This window comes from Chlorocebus sabaeus, chromosome 18 (genome assembly GCF_047675955.1).
Source record: "Chlorocebus sabaeus isolate Y175 chromosome 18, mChlSab1.0.hap1, whole genome shotgun sequence".
NCBI classification, from domain to species: domain Eukaryota; kingdom Metazoa; phylum Chordata; class Mammalia; order Primates; family Cercopithecidae; genus Chlorocebus; species Chlorocebus sabaeus.
In genome coordinates, this window is record NC_132921.1 from 688,709 (window position 1) to 701,488 (window position 12,780).

The 12,780-nt window shown below is 46.5% G+C and overlaps 1 protein-coding gene across 1 annotated transcript in view; it reads left to right on the forward strand.

Moving 5' to 3' along the window:
* Nucleotides 1-8: 8 nt before the first annotated feature.
* TXNL4A (thioredoxin like 4A) overlaps nt 9-12,780 on the forward strand; it is a 52,208-nt gene continuing 39,436 nt past the window's right edge. The window contains exons 1-2 of the mRNA XM_073006228.1: nt 9-87; nt 1,160-1,251. The gene's annotated coding sequence lies outside the window, so the exon portion shown is untranslated. The remainder of the gene's footprint in view (nt 88-1,159; nt 1,252-12,780) is intronic.

Here is a 12,780-nt window from a genome sequence, read left to right on the forward strand (position 1 = left end):
AAGACTGAAGAGAGAAGGACAGCGTGAGGTGGGCGACTACCGGAGCGAGGCGGGCGGCGTGTTCGCGGGGCGTGAAGACAACCCCAGGTGGGCAGTGTGCGGGCGGGGGACGGCGTGGGGCGGGGCGACAAGTGCTAGACGGGAGACGGGGCGGGCGGCAAAGGGGGCGGGACGCGAGGCGGGGCCGGCGGGAGCTGGGCGTGGGGAGGCTCCACGGGCTGCGCGGAGGGTGTGCGCCGCGGGGAAGCGCGGGGACCGCTCGGTTGCCTGGCACTGCGGAGCTAGGGAACGCGTTTTGTTTAAATGCTGGGAACTGACGTAGTCGGGTTCTCTGCACAAAGCAACGAAGGCATCGAAGCCTGGAGACCTGGGCAGGGCCGCTGTCGGCGGGAGGCTGCGAGGCGTCCCTGTTTCCGCCTCTAGGCCCTCCAGGTCTTTGCTCCTGCGCCGCCTCCTCCCCGGGCACCCAGAGAAAAACCCCAGATTGGGCGTCCTCCCCAGAAGTGGTTTCGCCCCGTCCGCTTCCCCGGAGTCAGCGTGGCCAGGCGGGGAAGCTGCTCCCCCCGGGTGGGGACAGAGAAGTGAGCGCGACCGCAGCGCTGGGGATGTGTGGGCTGTGACGTCCCGAGGCGGCTGCTGTGGTGTGAGACACGTCTGTGTGTGTGTGTGGGCGCGTGTGGAGGCGTGCATGTGTATGTGTGCGTATGTGTATATGTATGTACGTGTATGTGTGTGCGCGTATATACGTGTGTGTACGTGTGTATCTATTGTATGTGTATGTGTGTATATATTGTCAATCGAAGAAAACGACGAGACAAGTCTCTAATCATTTTAGGAGATTTATTTGCCAAAGTTAAGGACGCACCCAGGAGACAAGTCTATGCCTTTCTCCAAAGATAAGATTTTGAGGGCTTCAAATTTAAAGGGGAAAGGGCGGAGTATTGAGAAGCATAGATTTTTCACAAACAAAAGGGGGCAGAGGAGAAATGTGGGGAATCTGCATTTTACGTAAGATAACGCAGACAAAGTGGGGTAGGGGAACAATCAGGTGGGCTAGGGTGACTGCACCTGTAAAAATAAGCTATCAATGTGCATTGCCATGGTTACGTTTTATTTTTGTTTTCATTTTTTTGAAATGGAGTCTCCCTCTGTCGCCCAGGCTGGAGGGCGTGATGTCCGCTCACTGCAACCTCCACCTTCCGGGTTCAAACAGTTCTCCTGCCTCAGCCTCCTGAGTAGCTGGGATTCCAGGTGAGTGCCACCACACCCTGCTAATATTTGTGTTTTTAGTAGAGTTGGGGTTTCCCCATGTTGGCCAAGCTGGTCTCAAACTCCTGACCTCAAGTGATCCGCCCGCCTCGGCCTGCCAAAGTGCTGGGATTACAGGCGTGAGCCACGGCGCCCGGCCACCATGGTGAAATTTGAACAGCTCACCAGGCATCTCCTTGTGGGCAAAATATGGGGGAGGCGTGTAGCCTTTCATCTTGTAGCCATCTTATTTAGGAACCAAAAGGGGGAGGCAGGTAGGTTTGCGTGACCCAGTTCCCAGCTTGACTTTTTCCTTTGGCTAAATGAGTTTGGGGTCCCAAAATTTAATTTCCTTTCACATTTCCCCCCCCTCCTTTTTTTTTTTTTTTTGAGATGGAGTCTCGCTCTGTCGCCCAGGCTGGAGTGCAGTGGCGCAATCTCGGCTCACTGCAAGCTCCGCCTCCCGGGTTCACGCCATTCTCCTGCCTCAGCCTCCCGAGTAGCTGGGACTAAAGGCGCCGCCACCGCGCCCGGCTAATTTTTTGTATTTTTTAGTAGAGATGGTGTTTCACCATGGTCTCGATCTCCTGACCTTGTGATCCGCCCGCCTCGGCCTCCCAAAGTGCTGGGATTACAGGCGTGAGCCACCGCGCCCGGCCCCTTTTTTTCTTTAAAGTCTTTTGGAGAAAAGCATTTTAAAAACGAATTGGGTTCCTGGCCTCAGGTTGCTGCTTCCTTCTTTTTTTCCACCTGCTGGTTTGTCGTTGCTAGGATGGTTTATTCCTAGAAGTTCAGGTCCTACATCACTAGGAATTCTCATTCCTAGGAGGTCACGTCCCACGAAGATAAAAAACAGAGAGAAAAGGAAAAAAGAAAGAGGAAAAAAAGAAAAATGTATAGGGACCTAGGCCAGACCTATAGCAACAAAAGGAGGGCAAAACTGGAAGCTGGGTCAGGCTATATTACTACCTCCTCAACTACAGCAATTCTCTGGGCAATCATTATCCTAGCCCTTTCAGCTACATGTGGGCTTATTTGCAAACATATACCATAACAACATTATAAGCTAAAAAAGGACAGATCAGAAATTATTCTTATAAGTACCAAGTTCCCCAGAATCCAAACCAACTGCTCAACCAATCAGTGAGGGTTTTGGATCTGACAGGTTGATTATCTGGGTTTTCCTATCAGTCATAGCCGGGTTATGTTCTTCGATATCTGGAATATACACACAACATTCCGTTGTTATGATGGCGCATGTGCCCCCTTGTGCTGCTGTTAATGTATCTAAAGCCGTATGATTTTGCAGCACAGCTTTCCTCATAAGCATGACCCCATTGTTTAGGGCCTTTTGGGTGCAATTTGTTAAGGCTTCTGTATCCCATATAACATCTTCAATAGCGATCTGTGGTACAAAGATTGAAGTTAAATGATCATACCGTTGGAATACTGAATGTGTCCAATGAGATTGTAAATGAAAAAGGTTTGCTGTTTTTGGCAGGGTCTGCATTACTCATCCTTGTGCCCAAGCGTAACCTAGGGAGCGTCGTCTCAACCACCCTGGAGGTGACCACGGCCATAAGTTAGTGCCACATAGCCAATATGTCCCATTTGGAGCTAGCCAGTAAATACTTGCATGCTAGGCAGTGTCTCGTAATACGGTAATGTAGTCACAACATTCTCCAGCTGTCCACCACGTATCTCTTCCTACTGTTTGGCCACAGGTCTTGGGTGGGATTTCTTTGCTCCCAGCACAAAGGAGCATTTTGGCTGGTTGGCCAAACGAAGGAGTGAACCAGATAAATCCATCCCAAGTTTGCATTATTCCATTTTGAAAAGGCCTTATTTGGGGCATGGTCACCACTTTTAGTTGGGGAAATGCTAAAGTGAGAGCTAATGAGCTGGTCCTTTCCATTGAAAAACTTTTCCCATGTCCCTTGTTCTTAAGAGTGTTTTTATGTATTCATTTGTTTTGACATGGAGTCTCACTCCATCGCCCAGGCTGGAGTGCAGTGGCGTGATCTTGGCTCACTGCAACCTCCAACTCCCGGGTTCAAGCAATTCTCCTGCCTCAGCCTGCCAAGTAGCTGTGATTACAGGCGCCGCCACCACACCTGGCTAATTTTTGTATTTTTAGTAGAGTCAGGGTTTCACCACATTTGCCAGGTCTGGTCTGAAACTCCTGATCTCAAATGATCCACCCGCCTCAGCCTCCTAAAGTGCTGGGATAACAGGCGTGAGCCATTGTGCCTGGCCAAGAGTGTTTTTAGTGGGCTGACTATATATATTGCCTTTTGTTATGCCAGCACAAGGAATACCAGACTGTGTTTGTGATGTAATAAATTTTTGGTATTCTATCCAGTCCTGACCTTGGAAGGAGGATACCCTCCATGGGAGGCTGGAGCCACTGGAAAGAGGCATGAGTCCACATATCCAGCAGGTGTTATGTAATCTGTCTGCATAATCCTGAGCCCGTTGTAGAAATAGGTTTGTTTCATGGGTGGCAGTGGCAAGAAGGTGAAGGGATACATGATTAATAGCAAGGTTTTGAAATTCATCTTAGTCACTAAAAGGTGTTAAATCAGACAAGGCAAGTGCCCTGTTCTTTATTAGACAGCAGATGACGGTATATCTAGGACAATAATTGTAATGGTTATTGTACAGTAAACATAGGCATTTCTTTGTGTACAGGCCTGGTCCTGTGTCTTGGGTTTAAGCAGTCCACAACAGGTGTTGTCTGCTTCTCATCCTGGGTTGAAGGTCAATGTTTAGTGAAATGGAGGCCAAGGTCTTTGGTGGGAGTTACAGTCCACTCAGGAGGTTGGGCCTTAAGATGAGAGATGTGAATCCATGAGTCTACACCCTCTAATTTTATGGGATGTAGATTAGTCAATAGTACCTGGTATGGGCTCTTCCACTGGGGTTGAAGGGAATTCTGTATTACATGGCTTTTCCAATAGACAAAACCTCTGGGTTGCAGATTGTGACCAGGCACCCTATCTTCATGGAGCACACTATGAAAGGAATTCTTTACCAAATCTTGGCTTTTTTTTAAGGCGATAAGTCCCTCACAATATTGCAATATATCTCCCTTGAGGAAAGTTGGGTTACGTTTGTTCCCATACACGTGGGCCTCCATTATTATTTCTTAAGAACACAGGCGTTTTCCAAAAGGGGTGGATTGGAGTTTAAGCAGCACTAGGGGGAGTGCTTTGGTCTAGGGGAGGTGAAATGCTGGAGGCGAATTTAGCCAGTTGTGCCTCTCCACTAGGCCTGAGGACTGGGGATAGTAGGCACAATGGAAATGTTAAAATATGGGCCAAATTTTACAAATATTTTGAATAACCTGGCCAGGAAAGTAAGTTCCCCTGTTGCTGTGAAGTTCACAAGGGACTTGCCATAGTGGGATAGTTTTTTCTCATAGGATTTTCCAACTGCTACAGCTGTTGCTTGCCTGCAGAGAAAGCTTTTTAACCCAATGGGAAAACACACAGAGCATTACTAAAACATACTTGTAATCTTGAGGTGATAGCAGCCAAATAAAACCAAGCTGCCATACCTCAAAAGGTCCAGCTGGAAGGGGAAAATGACCCTGGGTGGCTTTCCTTTATATTTGGGACAAATAACACATCAGGAGTAAAACTTTTGTGCCCCAGCGAAGGGCGGTTTCCAGTAATACCATTTATACCACAGTGAAGGGCGGTTTCCAGTAATACCGTTTATACCACAGTGAAGGGTGGCTTCCAGTAACACCGTTTATACCACAGTGAAGGGCGGTTTCCAGTAATACCGTTTATACCACAGTGAAGGGCGGTTTCCAGTAATACTGTTTATACCACAGTGAAGGGCGGTTTCCAGTAATACCGTTTATACCACAGTGGGGGCGGTTTCCAGTAATACCGTTTATACCACAGTGAAGGGCGGTTTCCAGTAATACCGTTTATACCACAGTGAAGGGCGGTTTCCAGTAATACTGTTTATACCACAGTGAAGGGCGGTTTCCAGTAATGTTGTTTATACCACAGTGAAGGGCGGTTTCCAGTAATACTGTTTATACCACAGTGAAGGGCGGTTTCCAGTAATGTTGTTTATACCACAGTGAAGGGCGGTTTCCAGTAATACTGTTTATACCACAGTGAAGGGCGGTTTCCAGTAATACCGTTTATACCACAGTGAAGGGCGGTTTCCAGTAATACTGTTTATACCACAGTGAAGGGCGGTTTCCAGTAATGTTGTTTATACCACAGTGAAGGGCGGTTTCCAGTAATACCGTTTATACCACAGTGAAGGGCGGTTTCCAGTAATACTATTTATAGCGGGATATCATTTTATCTGGATTACAATGGGTTAGATTATGGACATATTCCATAAGGGTCACCTGGCATCCCACTGGAATAATGGGTTATTAGGTCCACACCATATTTCAGTTTCAGGAGAAAAGTATCTCCCTGACCGTTTCCAAGCAGATTTCTCTTTTGTAGGAGCTATGCTCTGGGTTTCTTTCACCATGTTTCTAAGTGTTTCGGGTTTTATGGCCGTTTCCTGGATCGGGGCTGGTGGCTCGGGAGCGGCTCTTTTAGCTGTGGCATCAGCCGATTGTTACCCTTTCTGTGGTGTCTAATTTTGAGTGACTGGGATTTTTATAATTGCCAAACATTTGGGTTTTAGAATAGCTTCTAACAGCTCTGATACTTACTGTACATTTTTTATGGGTTGGCCTGAGGAGGCTAAATATCCTCTGTCTTTCCATAGCATCCCAAAGTCATGCAAACCCCAAAAGCATAGCAGCTGTCAGTGTAAATGTTTGCAGCTTTGTATTTTGCCAGTTGACAAGCTTGGGTCAGGGCAATCAACTCGGCCACTTGAGATTATCTGATCTGGGGAAGAGGACCAGCTTTAATTACCTCTAGTAAGGAAACCACAGCATATCCTACTCCAAAATTTCCATCCTCTCCTCTTCAATAAGAGCGATCTGTATACCATTCTAGTTTCGCATTATCCAGTGGCATCTCTTGTAGGTCTGTCCTGGAGGTGAGAAGTCAGTCAGTCATCAGAACACAGTCACGAGGGGTCTTGTGGGAAGGGCCTGGCAAGAGAGTGGCCGGATTAAGATTATTATACTGGGAAGTAGTAATATTGGAAGATGGTACAAGCAAAATTTGATAAGAAGCTAACCGGTTGACAGACACACGTTGAGTATGATGAGAGTTTAGAAGGGTCTCAAGAGAATGTGGCACAGAAATGGTAAGGGGCGAACCCATAATTATTTCTCCAACAGACTTGTACGGAAGGGCCATGGTTGCTATTGTCTCACACAAGGAGGCAACCCTCGCGCCACCGGGTCCGGGTGTTGGCTGTAATAGCCTAGAGGTCTCTGATGATGACCATGCTTCTGGATCGGTACCCTGGAGGCAGTACCTCCAGTTTCTTGTGTGAAAAGGGAGAAAGGCAGTTTGTAGTTTGGGTGCCCTAAGGCTGGGGCATTAGTTAGAATTTCCTTTATTTGTTGTACAGCTGATTGTCCCTCAGGACTCCACAAGACAGGATCGAGTTGTTTATTTTTTAAGGATGCCTACAGAGTTTGAGTCATAAAGAATTTGGTATCCAGTTTCTACAATAGCCAGCCAGGACCCAAAGTCCTCTAAATTGTTTATTAGTGACAGGCATTGGGAAAGCTAAAATTCCTCTCACTCTGTCAGGGTTAATACTCAGTCCTTTGACTGAGATAATATGCCCCCAAATACTTAACTTGCAGCAAGCATAGCTGAAGTTTGTCTTTGGACACTTTGTGTCCCTTGGTGGCTGTTTGAGTAAATATAGACTTATCTTCATGGGAGGAAGTTGGTGTGTCTGAACAAAGGAGAAGGTCATCTACATACTGAATGGGTGTTGAGCCCTGGGGAAAAATTAAATCCTCTAAATCAGCCTTTTTTTTTTTTTTTTGAGACAGAGTTTTGCTCTTGTTGCCCAGGCTGGAGTGCAATGGCACAATCTCGGCTCACAGCAACCTCCACCTCTCGGGTTCAAGTGAATCTCCTGCCTCAGCCTCCCTAGTAGCTGGGATTACAGGCATGTGCCACCACACCCAGCTAATTTTGTATTTTTAGTAGAGATGGGGTTTCTCCATGTTAGGCTGGTCTTGAACTCCCAACCTCAGGTGATCTGTCCGCCTCAGCCTCCCAAAGTGCTGGGATTACAGCCATAAGCCACCATGCCTGGCTCTAAATCAGCTTTTAATATGTGGGAAAAGTAAGTGGGACTTTCTGTATGCCCCTGAGGCACTACAGTCCACATATATTGCCCTTCTTTCCAAGTAAAGGTAAACAAATACCGGCTGTCTGGATCTACAGGAATACTAAAGAAGGCACAGCAGAGATCTGCAGCTGAGAAATACTGGCTGGTAGCGGGTATAGCTGATAGGACATGTGGGTTGGGACTACTGGGTGTCTGGGTATTATGATATTATTGATTGCCCTCAGGTCCTGTACAAATCTCCGTCCTCTCCCACTTGGTTTCTTTACAGGGACTATAGGGCTCGTGCAGGGAACAGTGAGGCCCCTTTTCAGACAATCTTATATGATAGGGGCGATTCCGTCTATGGCTTCCTCTGTAGTATGATAGAGGATACTGTTGGAGGTTGAGTAGGGGTTTCTTGGTCTCTCGGGTTTATCTCTACCTTTACTGGAGTGGCTGAGAATATTTCCTCTATGTCTGTATTTGACTAGACTGTAAGTGGAAGGGACATTGTTGAGCAAGTGTTCTGCTTCTGGTGTTAACAGGAAAATTGGGGAAGCTAAGAGGAGGTTTATCATTTCCTACTCTTTATTCCAATGTCTTCTCTTCTCCCTTTATATTTCTTCCTCTTTCTCCATTTCATTTTCCTGGTCCCAAGATGATGTTTTAACATTACTGGTAGTAAATTGTGGTACACTGTCAGGACATTTTTTTAATGTGGTATTTTTGGTCCTCTGGCTCCAATTCTTAATCAGAGTTCACCTTTTGATGAAAAAGATCTATGATGAGAAAGGCGTTATGGATGTTGAGGAGATCATGGCCCAAAAGATTGACAAGGGCTGTAGGGCGTATAAGAAGCATGTAGGTCCTCCTGAGTGTGCCACACTTAGATCTGTGGTGGGGGAGCGGAACCCAGTGAAACGGGAAGGTACAGGTTTGTACTTAAAACGTAAGATTGTTTTACTAGACATGCCTACCCTGTTAACTTTTTTATTACTCCGAGGAATGGGGTTTCTAAATAAGCTGGGATTTATCAGAGATATAGTCATGCCTGTGTCAATAAAGGCAGTTGTCAGCTCATGGTTACTATATTAATCTCCCGCAATTTTTTTTTGTCAGGGTAGAATATTTGGAAACATAAAACTCCTGTACTTCCTCGGAGCATCCCTAGTCTTCCTGAGTTGCATTTTCCTGCCTTTTCTTTCATTTCAGGCTAAGGCAATCCCTTTTAAGGGGTCCTGGACTTTTGCAGCAGCAACAGACTGGGAGGGAAGGGTTCTCAGATCTAGAGAGCTTAAAAATCTTTCTGGGGCTGATAGGTTTAGAAGTTAATTGCTTTAGCTGTACATGCATAAATCTAGCAATCTTCTGTTTTTCCTTTTTTATCACAGTGTGGGATAACTGGTCGGCTAAGTTAACTAGTTCGTTAGTTCTAGCTATGGCTCAATCTATCATGTGGCATTTTACAAGCATGGCTAAATCATCATCTAGTCTGTTTAATAAATTTGCATTTAATAAGGTATCATTTTTATTGTTTTCAAAGCAATCAGCTGACATCCCACAATATTGTTTAAAAATTGTTTTTTGTTTTTTTTTCTTTTTTTGAGACGGAGTCTCGCTCTGCCGCCCAGGCTGGAGTGTAGTGACCGGATCTCAGCTCACTGCAAGCTCCACCTCCTGGGTTTACATCATTCTCCTGCCTCAGCCTCCTGAGTAGCTGGGACTACAGGCGCCGCCACCTCGCCCGGCTAGTTTTTTGTATTTTCAGTAGAGACGGGGTTTCACCGTGTTAGCCAGGATGGTCTCGCTCTCCTGACCTCGTAATCCACCTGTCTCGGCCTCCCAAAGTGCTGGGACTACAGGCTTGAGCCACCGCGCCCGGCCGTCTAAAAGTTTTATCAAAACATGTGAAACAATCTAAAACGAATGCATCTGGGTTCTGGCAGCATTGCTGGATTTTTTTCCAATCCACAACCCTTTGGAACACTGAAGGAATAGTATTTAACAGTCATTGCTCGTTCCCATGCATCTTTACGCCTGTCTTCTGGATTTGGTGGGGGCTGGTTGTTGTGGCTGTACGGAGCATTCAGGGGTCAAATCTGTTACAGGGTCTGACCGTTGTGCTTTTTCTAGCTGTTCTTTCGCTGTAGCTTCTGAGACCAACATGTGGACCAGCTGATAAAGGTCTGAATGACTTGGGTCCTGGGTTCTAATAATGAGCTCAAACTCTTGGGCAAACCTGATTGGATCTTTCTGGGGGTCAGGAAATTCTTTATACCTCATAATTCAGCCTTTGACCAAGGTTGGTAGACAATCACTGGGGCTCCCCTACCTGTCACCAGTTGTTCCCAGAATGGGGCGATCATGAGAGAAGTCCCCGCAGGGTCCCCTTTTCCACATCTTCCAGGTGAGACGCTGCCACTGGGGCTGTCGGGGAATCAGCAGCGGCTGGGGCCCTTGAAGTCCGAGTCCTGACTGCCTTGCTGGGCGAGTGTTAAACATGCAGGAGGAAAGTGGGACAGACCTGGTCTGGGGAAGTTCAGAGGGGTCAGGGTAGAGTGGGAGTGTAGGTGGAGTTGCCAGCTAGGAATAAGGGATTTCAAGGATTTCTTTAAGAGAGGGGAAAGATTAGAGGGTTCTTGATTAGCATTTCTAAGTTGCTTGTTTGCCTCCGTTAGGGAGATGACGTGGTCTTCACTCCTTTTGCTACTCTCCAGATACCACTGAAAATAACTCTCCCATTCTGGTTGCTTATTTGTTGTGCCTGCATTTTCCACCCTAGTTCTCGGTTACACTAATTCGGGCATCTCAAAAGATCCCCATTTAGGTCACTGTAACTTAGAATCTGCTTTAGTTATAGCAACCCACTTATTTAAATATTTGCATGATGATTTGCCATAAGTATTTTGCATATAGCCGTCCAGAGTTTCTAAAAGGGGAATTTTGTGTTCTGCAGCTGCTGGGGTCTTAGAGGACTTGTTCCCCATAATTTAGAGCTCCTCTTCAGATTTGATGAAGTCAGGACGTGTGTCTGCCCCAAAATGTGCTGATTGCAGACCTAGCTTTTCCAGGCCGTTACCTCCTGAACGGGTTTGGTCTACCCGTGTCACGGCTACCTGGCACAAGTGTGTCAGGGGCTCAAGTTGCAGGAGGGGTCGGTTCCTTATATGCACCTGCTGGCTGAGATGAGACCCTAAATATGCTCTTCTGAAAGAGGAGACCTATTTGGAGCTGCTGCACGTCTTAGGGAGTGTTTCTCCCACACCCCCTCAGGTGATTCTCAGTTGCCTGAGAATGCCCTGAGAGGCTGAGGGGAGCAAGGTGCTCTACTTCAGCATGGAAGATTCCACACTCATGAGCCAGAGGGTTCAGAGTTGGTCAAATCTGATCAGGGAAAGGACCGAAACATACACACATACACGCGCACACAAAGCAGAGACAAGCAACAAAAATAGTTAAGCCAAACTAACAACGATCCACAAAATATACAATTGCTGAGCACTCCAAGTGTAAGTTGGAAGTTAGCACCAGCTGGTTGTTAGTGCTAATTTTCATCATTTCATCATTTAAATTTGCAAGACAGAATTCCAAGCCAGTTTCTCACCCAGGGATGGGGCCCTAGCTGGAGAGTGCTCTCTGCCAATGCAGAAGCAGATGAACTCACCTTCCATAATGGAAGCCAGTGGAGAAATTCCCACAAAAAGGGAATTTTTTTTTAACAGCAAATAAACCTCAGACCCCCCCCCCCCCCCAACTGAGAAACATTGGAAGATCAGGGATCCCTGGAGGAAAGAGGTCCCAGACTTCCGGAGATTGTCCTGTTGATTCGGGCTACAAGGTGCCTGAGCCAGTACCAAGTACTGAAAGGCAAAACTGCCCCAGGCCCGGCCACTTTCACTCAGGTCCCTTTGTGGTTACCAGATGTCAATCAAAAAAAGTGACAAGACAGGCCGGGCACGGTGGCTCACGCCTGTAATCCCAGCACTTTGGGAGGCCGAGGTGGGCAGATCACGAGGTCAGGAGATCGAGACCATCCTGGCGAACACGGTGAAACCCCGTCTCTACTAAAAATACAAAAAATTAGCCGGGTGTGGTGGCGGGCGCCTGTAGTCCCAGCTACTCGGGAGGCTGAGGCAGGAGAATGGCGGGAACCCGGGAAGCGGAGCTTGCAGTGAGCCGAGATCATGCCACAGCACTCCAGCCTGGGCGACAGAGCGAGATTCTGTCTCAAAAAAAAAGTGACAAGACAAATCTCAATCATTTTAGAAGATTTATTTGTCAAAGTTAAGGATGTGCCCAGGAGACAGGCCTATGCCTTTCTCCAAAGATGAGTTTGAGGGCTCCAAATTTAAAGGGGAAAGGGTGGGATATTGAGAAGCACAGAATGCTGAGATCTTGCTGGGTAGTCAGTGTCTTCGTAATCAGGAATGTAATTCAAAAAGTTATTGTTTTTGTAACTTCCTAGAAGCAGGGAATTCAATATTTTAGTCTAAATTTTTACCTAGTAAGGTCCCTTCTATCCCTCAACAGTAAATATTCATGGTAACATATGGGAGGATATTTCAACGTGAGTGAATATCCTCTTCTCCATTTGGTTCTTTTTTCCCTCATATAAAATTTCAGCATTATTCAATAACTTTAAACAGTTCCTTTATAAGACAAGGTAATTTTCTTATGCTGGTTGCATGGGGGGTGGGGAGCATGCTATGGAGACATCCTATCAAACCGCAAACCTCTCTAACTTTTGCCTGAAAAGAATTTGGAGTCAAGTTTTTACCTAACATTTGCAACCCTATAGCGCCACCTAGTGGAATAGGATTTTCCTCCGTGGGGAGCCCTGTTTGCCATACTTCTAGTTTCCTAATTATTTTTCCTTTTACATCCCTCTATCAGTGATCAGGCAACATGTCCTATTTGTAAACAAAAAAACTCCACTTTCAACTGCCAGGAGGAAGCTATCCTAATAAAACAGGTTTTAGCTTCAATACCGTCCCCATCAAAGGAAGGGCAGCCATTCAGTTCTTGTGTTCTTTTAAGGCGCCTGTTCTGCATTCAGTGACATTGGGATTTAAACAAAAAAGAATTTTGCATTTGAGGTTAATCAGTCCCATTCTGTGGGATTCCAATTTTTCACTGGAGACATAGCAAGGGAAGCCAAATAGGGCATTAAAACACTTTCTCCATTAAAGAGTCTTGCCCAGGTCTAACTACTACATAATCTCTCCCAGGCCTATTGGATACCTTGGGAGGCTTTGGGCTGAGTGGGTCTAAGAATCCAACAGGGCGGAAAGCTAGGGT